Here is an 8,219-nt window from a genome sequence, read left to right on the forward strand (position 1 = left end):
ATGTACTTTTGAACAACCACTAGTATCAAATATTTTACAGTGGCATGGATTTTTATATATCGATACAAATTTAAGGTTATTTTGTTACACTGTATGTGTTTCTACTCTTGTTGAGGTATTGCACCTATGCAGCTCATTTAAAATGTAAAGTATTAGTCCTTGAAAGCTATTTGGATAACAAAAAAGACAAGTTAGTAGTTAGTCATCTATAACAATCAAATTTATAGTCATGTCAATTATATTTTCAAGGTCAAACAGAGATGTATTTTAAATAGATAGATGGTCTTCAAACACTTCGAAGACATACAGAATATGGCTTTTAAAAAGTTTTAAGAATATAAGGCTTTTCATGACAGTGAGACATGTCTACTCCTGACAGCACCAATTTACTTCAAAAGAGGATAGTAGACATCAAAGAATTTTTATATGGAGTTTGCTTTCAATGTGGCAAAGCTAGCCATTTGGGCAAGAAACTGCCCTTGCCTCAACTGCTGACAGCATGCTGTCCAAACTGGACAAGCAGGACACAAAAGAAAGCTACTGCTGAACTTTGCCAAGACAAGGTAGGACAGTCCTTCAAAATTCCTGCTTCACAGAAGTCTGTCAGATATTCTATGACTATAGGCTGAAAGTAGATGCCTCAATGTTGCAGAGGAACTTTGGGTGACTGTCCAGGCAGCCAGATGTCTCTGTCATTTCCATAGTTTTGGAAGTTGTTTGCTCTGCACTTCCTGTACACTCAGGTAATATTATATCCTTTTCAGGTCTTTGATGGAGTTGAAGACTAGATAGTTACAGTTTTCCTTGTTACCAAATTCAGAAAGAAACTCATAAAAGAGATGTAAAGTTTATAAATGTTGAGAGACATAAAATCTGAAGTTGTTTATCTAAGAAAATGTTTTAAGTCTAAAAAGATATTTTTAGGATGGTAATACAAGTTATGATTGAAAGTGTTTTATGTATACAACTTTGGACTCATCAAGTTAGGATAGATAATAGAATATTTTCTCTGAAATTGCCAAATAGAAATGGACTGGACATTGTGATGTAATCCTTACCTGATAATTGTTTTTATTGTATATAGTTTTACTATGTTAAACCATTTCCTTTTTATTTAAACAAAATGGGGGAAATTTCATGGGATATTTGTATACTGTGTGAAAGTGTATTGCTGTTATTGGTGTAATAAAAAGTTGAATTGCCAATAGCAAGGCAAGAGGTATAAGTGGTATTTTCAGGAAGAGAAAGGAAGAGAAGGAGGAAACTAGGCACGGAGGAAAGTCCAGGAGATACAGAGAGGAAGCATGAAGTGCAAGATGGAAGAGAAGTAATACCATATGACAGAATGTAGATGAATATAAATGGGTTAATTTAAGTTATAAGAGCTAGTTAGAAACAAGCCTAAGCTATAGGCGGAGCATTCATAATTAATAAGAATTCTCTATGTCATTATTTGGGAGCTGGCTGGTGGGTCAGAGAAAGATTAATTACAGGCTCCCACATTGTTTATTCAGTCAGGGTCTCATGCTGAACTAGCTCACTGGCTCTAGGTAGCAGCCTCCCCTGGGGATGCCTTGTCTCCATCCCCTTTGTACACTGGAATTGCAGGTGGCCATCATGTTTGCCCTGCTTTTATGTAGCTTCTGGGGATCTGAACTCCAGTCTGTCAGCTTGTAGAGCGAATCCCTTACCCAGTGAGCCATCTCTCCAGCCAGCCTTTCTCTTCTGAGAGCTGCTGAGAAGCATCTCAGCCAGAAGATATTCATGGTGGCAGTGGTTGAATGAGCCAAGGCAGCTAAGCAGGCTGCACAGTAGAAATTACCCAAGGTGGGGAAGACACACCCAGGCTGGGTTTTTTCTTTAAATGTTTATCCAAGCCTAGAGCTTTCAGAATCTAGAGATGGGGACAGCCTTCTAAAGAGGCTCATTCCATTATTCATTTGTTCAAATCCATTGGGACTGTCACAGTATGAGCTCTGCCTGACTCAATGTTTGCATAGTAGCTGAATTTCACAGGGCAGTTAGGTTCATAGAGGTTATCTGTGAGTATAGGGACCACTCCACACAGGTCCACTGGTCCTCTGCCCCAGACAGCCTCTTCTAATGGTCCAGGGAGCCACCTCCTCCTCTTCCTCCTCTTCTTTTGGTCTTTTGAGACAAGGTTTCTCTGTGTAGCCCTGGCCATCCTGGAACTTGCTATGAAGAGCAGGCTGGCCTAGAACTCAGAGATCTGTCTGCCTCTGCCTCTGCCTCTCAAGTGCTGAGATTAAATGGGTGCACCACCCCTGCCTCTTCTAATGGTCCAGAAAGCCTCTACAAACTATTCATGCCCCAACCTCAGCCCACACAAACTCTACAATTCTGAAATATCCCCCAGAGTTTGACAATTTGGGTGCTGGGTTCTGCTTGTGGCATTGTTTTGAAGGCTGTGGAGCTTTAAGGAGCTCAGTGGGTAGACTCAGTTTAGACCAACCACATGACCAGTGTCCTCATTGAGGGCTGCCCCAGGCTCCCTGCCACCTTGGCCTCTCTGTCCCTTCACCACATCCCCAAATCCCATCAAAGTCTTCACACTCAAACTGACTGACTCAGAGACCCAAGTAAATCATCCATATGCAGCCTTCAAAGAGAGCATGGTTTGACTCGCAAACTCCACTCCTGGCTCTGCATCCAAAGACTCCTGGGTATTTGTCCACCCAAGGCATAGGCAACAGAGCTCCTCACTGAGCCATTTGAAAGAGCACTAAATTGGGAAGTGCCCATTACCATTGACAGTAAACAGATTAATGAAGCAGGAGACCCTTGAGATCAGAAGAGGGCCCCTGGAACTGGAGTTAGGGGGTATTGTGAGCCACCATGTGGGGGCTAGGAACTGAATTTGGAAGAACATTAGATGATCTTAATTTTGAGCCATCTCTCTAGCTCAAGATTTTATTTTTAATTATGTGCGTACCTGTAGGTCTGTGTGGAGATATGTGTCCATGAATGCAATTACCCATGTGAGTCAGAAGAGGGCATCAGGTCATCTGGAGCTGGGGTTAGAGGGGTTGATGAGCAGCCCAGCTTGGGTGCTAGGAACTGAACTCCAATCCTTTCTAAGGGCAGTAATTTCTCTTAACCACTGACCATCCCTGCATCTCATAGTTTTTGCTGCTGCTGCTGCTGCTGCTGCTGCTGCTGCTGCTGCTGCTGCTTTAGTGACAAGGTTTCATGTAGCTCAGGCTAGCCTTGAACTCACTATATAGCCTAGGATAACCTTGATCATCTGTTCCTCCTGCCTTACCTCCCAAGTGCTAGGATCACAAGCATGTACCAGCACACCATCTATTTCAAGTTAAGAAAGAACACAAATAACAATACTGGGAGCCACTGCAAGTCAGAAGAATGGCCACCCTTGGTGAGCAGCAGCCAGAAGAGGGGCACAAAGAGACTTTCCAGATCAGAGACAGTGAGTTAATTCATCCTAATGCTTCCATAGTGTATTCAGTTGTGGAAACTTACAAAGATGTGCGCCACCAGGTGTCCACTTCTCAGCACATATGTCATCCTTATGAACATCTGACATGCTTAACCCCGCTGCCCTTGAGGAGAAGAGCGAAAAAGGAGAGGAAGACATTTAGCATCCCCTCTTTCCAAGGTGAGAAAGCAGGAGAAACCCTACACCGTTAGGTCAGCGTCTTAAAGTCAGCTGTGCACTGGCGTCCCACTGGGTTCTCTCCTGCTGCTCCTCAGAGCCGCCTTTCACCCTCGCCCCTGAGAGGCAGACTCCAAGAGCAAGCCTCAGTCTGGGGCTGGGAGCGGGGCTAGGAGAGGAGCCAGGTTGGCCTAGCCTCAGCCTCATTCCTTGGAAGCCACTGGGCACCTTCCACCCTGACCTACCTGGCATTCTTCCTTCCTCCCTTCCTTGTGTGTGTGTCCACTTGATCCTGGGGATGGTACCCAGAGCCGTGGGCTAGTCAGCTTCTCTACCACCGTGCAACAACCAGATCTCTGCATCCCCCTCTTTGTTCCTGTGTGTGTCCACCATTCTCCCTTCCTGACTCCCCCTGCCACTCTGGTCAGTCTTCTTCAACTGCTGAGGCTCCAGCCGCTCCAGTATCAGGGCCCCCAGACCTTCCTGCAGAACTCACTGTCTTAGTTGTGTTCATGCACAAGCAGCTTCAGCAGCCTGACCTCGAGGCCAGATTTCTCTCTTTGCTCCACATAGCATGACAGCCCTTCTCAGGTGTCACCTGGAAAGGTAAAGCTCGAAACAGCAATTCCTTGTTCGTGCCCATTGCCACCATCTCAGAGGCCACATGGCCAACAGCTCCACCAGAAATCTGGGTGTCCCCAGATCTTCACAGGTAAATCCCATCTGTTACCAAATGTCCTCTTCACTCCCAGCCCTAGACTTCCACGTCACTCACAGACTTCTAGCCAGTCATCTTATCCAATAAGCGAAGAAACCTTAGGGAGTTCCCTCAGCTATTTACAAAGATGGCACAGCACTCTTGGGAGAGCAGTGGGGCTGCAGCTGAGTGTCACCCAGGGAACTTTCAACGATGTGGCCTGGATCCCACCCCAGTACCAGCTGAGCTAGAGCCCTGAGCCCAGGACTGTCGTCGGTGACATCATGACCAAAGTCTAGCTCCAACTTTTTCATTTCACTTTCCCAACACAGCACTCCCCAGTCTCCACTGCTGCCTCCAGCTGCCGCCTCCACCTCTGCAGTAACGTGGACTCTTTCCTTCCTTCTCCCCTCCGGTCTCCTTTGAAGACAGCCATCTCCAAAGTCATCTTCACTTTATTAGCAGGAAAGCCTGAGGCAGGCTGCTGCAGAAAGAAAGGCGGTTGATGCGGCCCAAAGCGGTGCATCCTGGAAGCTCAACCAAGTGCAGGCTGTAGCCAGGATCTCCCTAGCTACGGTACCTCACGGCAGAAACACTGCTTTTCTGCCTGCATGGCCCCTCTCCCTCTCCGTAGGAAGCCATCAGGATGCAGCGGCAGAGGCCTTACCCTAAAGATCTAACTGAACCACTTTTTGAAGGGGCCAATGTAAGTGTCATGTGATACGCGCTGACACTAACGTCAGCCTCCATGTTTGTGAAGCAGTGTAGGGAGACAAGGGACATTAACAGGACACAGCTGAGGGACAGGAACCCTTCATCCTCCATTTGATTTGTGCTTCTTACTGTTTGGAAATCAAAACTTCAGCATAACTGACAAAATCAAAACTGGTCTGGAGGTCACCCACATGGAGACAACACTCCCTTTTGCTGAGGAAGAGCTCAAACAAGCCTGGGGCTCACAGCCAAACTGACCCCCATGAGCCCTCCTGTCTCATCCATAAACCTGACCATGGAGTCTCATAAGCACCTTTCTGTTCCAGTACGAAAAGAAATTCTTAACAAAAATATGTAAAGCAGCTCATGTTGTTTATACTTCATTTTAAACTTGGCTTAATTATTAGAATTCTGGTAACTTCAAAAGCCACAAAATCATATGTATAGCTCTCACTGAGATACTTAATACTTCTCTCTCATCCCCCCCCCACACACACACACTGCTGTACCGGTGATAAAACACAGGACCTGGTAGATAGGCAAGGGCTCTACTACTGGGCCAACCCACAGGCCTCTTTACACTTAAACAGTGGGATTTGGAGGACCCTGGATATCAAAGAGTCATGTCCTGGGATGATTAAAAATCACTGTCGACTTGACTGCACTCAGAGACATCAGGGCACAAGTGATACATAACACAGTGTGTGTGTCTGTGACTGCATTTCCAGAGACAGTCAGATCCCAGGCTCTGGCCTTATGAGTGGATTAATCCCCTGATGGATTCAAAACATGATACTATTACTGGAGGAAGGTGGGAGGAAGGTGGTGGAGTCTAGTAGAAGGAAGTGGTCACTGGGAAATGTGGTTTTGGGAGCCACATCTTACTCCGGCCTCTTCCTCTATTCTTCCCCTTGGCTTCCTGTCCACCAGGAAGAGTAGAACTGCCAAAGTCTCCAGCACCCATGATTTTCTATCCAAGTACATGGGGTAGTACTGTGGATAAGCCCTCTGAAACTGTAAGCCATAATAAGTCCTTCCTTCCTTCCTTCCTTCCTTCCTTCCTTCCTTCCTTCCATCCATCCTTCCTTTCTTCCTTCCTTCCTTCCTTCCTTCCTTCCTTCCTTCCATCCTTCCTTCCTTCCATCCATCCTTCCTTCCTTTCTTCCTTCCTTTCTTCCATCCTTCCTTCCTTCCATCCATCCTTCCTTCCTTTCTTCCTTCCTTCCTTCCATCCTTCCATCCTTCCTTCCTTCCTTTCTTCCTTCCTTTCTTCCATCCTTCCTTCCTTCTTTCCTTCCTTTCTTTCTTCCTTCCTTCCTTCCTTCCTTCCTTCCTTCCTTCCTTCCTTCCTTCCTTCTATAAGGTGCTCTGGTCAGGGCAACAATAAGACTAATAATAAATACCTCTGTGTATGAATACAAATCTCTTCCAGCAGCAATAGGGTCCTTGGAGATACCAGATAGCACGTGGTAACTAGATACCTTCAAATTCAGAGCTGGTAAGTGACATCAGGAGGAGAGGGTCTAGGAGGACATGGGAGTATGGCTCAGAGATGGTTGTGTTGGTCCCACATCCATCCTATGGAACACTGGGAGGGCACGAGTGCCATTCTTTCCACCAAACCCACCTATCTTTCCTACGTGGAAATGGCATCCTCTGCCAATGCACCACTGATGGTCCATGGTTGAGACACCCATGTCTCATGACTGGAGGGGCATGAGGTCAGCCAGGGTCAGGCTATGTCTGTCACCATTTAAATAAAATGTCCTCCATAAGTGCATGCATTTGAATGACTGGTGGCCCTGTTTTGGGAGGCTGGGAGAGTTTGGAATCTAGCTGGTGGGACAGGACACTTGAAGGTGGTATCTGCTTCTCACTCTGGCCGGGCTGTCTGCTTCCTATTGAACACTGTGAGCAGCCTCCATGGTCCTCCAGGGCCCCAGGATAACAGCTTTGGCTGCCATGTTTCCCCCGCCACAATGAACCCTCTAAGCTGTGAGCTGAGACTAAACTCTCCACACTTAAGTTGCTCTGTCAGCTATTACATCACAGCCAGGAGAAAAGCCACAGCAGTCTAACGCCATTACCACTTCAGTCTCTTCACTTGCTGAGGATAGAGGAGACATTGCCATTTTAGAGCTGGAGAAACAGGCTCAGAGAGGCTGAGTAACTTGTCCAAGGACACACAGTTCTGAAAAGAACAGGACTCTGATTCTTTTTCACACTTTTTCTCACTTGTGAGGGCAGATCCATGGTGAGCAGAGAACAGAACAATGTGTACTTCACACAGCTCATCGTATATAGACTGAAAAATTGTCTATTTCAACAATGCTCGTACAAGGGTCTGGGAGTACGAGGAATATTTTTCTCTCTTTTTTCCAAATATTTGGTTTTTTTAATTTTTATTTTTTTGTTTTTTAGAGCTGAGGATCGAACCCAGAGCCTTGCGCTTACTAGGCAAACGCTCTACCACTGAGCTAAATCCCCAACCCCCAAATATTTGTTAATGTGCTTTTGTTGTCCGCATTAGTTTTAAAAAATCTAAACATTTAAAAACATTTCTCTCCCAATTGCTCCAGAGCATGGCTAGGATAATTGTCATTCAGGGGACAAAGCAACCGTTCATAGCCAAGCACTGTGTGTCCTGCTTCAACTCAGACTACCAGAAAGGCATGCCGGGCGCAGCATCTCTCAGCTTTCATACAGAGCTGTGGCGGGGTTTTTTTGTTTTTTTGTTTGTTGTTTTTTCAACCAGCCCCCATCTTTTGCTCCCAGTCTCTGCCAAAGATCAATAGACAAAATGTTCGCCCGAACACTCTCTGCCTTTTTTTTTTTCTTCTTAAAACTGCACTGGCAGATACCATCTGCTGTGTTCCTCACATCCCTTGCAAAGATCCAGTTGACAAACTCCTGTTGGATTCATAGCTGGGGGAATGCTCTCTTGATCAACCTGTGAGCTCTGTGAGTGTTTAATCATGTCTGTTCTCCTCATGGTATTTTCACAGAGTCGGGTAGATTCTCCAGCATTTAACAAGCTCTCAAAAGATCATTTGTTGAGTGAGAACTGGGTTTATTCACTTGTACAATTGAGAAGTCCAGATGGGTTCTTCAGGAACAGTCAGATCCAGGTTCCGAACGGCACACCCCAGGAGGACTCTTTGGGCTCTGCTTTTG

At 45.9% G+C, this 8,219-nt stretch overlaps 1 non-coding gene across 1 annotated transcript; it reads right to left on the reverse strand.

Annotated features, from left to right (window-relative positions):
- Nucleotides 1-7,460: 7,460 nt before the first annotated feature.
- On the reverse strand, nucleotides 7,461-7,542 carry Trnat-agu. The gene has a single exon. It is a non-coding gene; the product is annotated as a tRNA-Thr (tRNA).
- Between the last annotated feature and the right edge of the window lie 677 nt (nucleotides 7,543-8,219).

This window comes from Onychomys torridus, chromosome 1 (assembly GCF_903995425.1).
Source record: "Onychomys torridus chromosome 1, mOncTor1.1, whole genome shotgun sequence".
Lineage (NCBI taxonomy): Eukaryota > Metazoa > Chordata > Mammalia > Rodentia > Cricetidae > Onychomys > Onychomys torridus.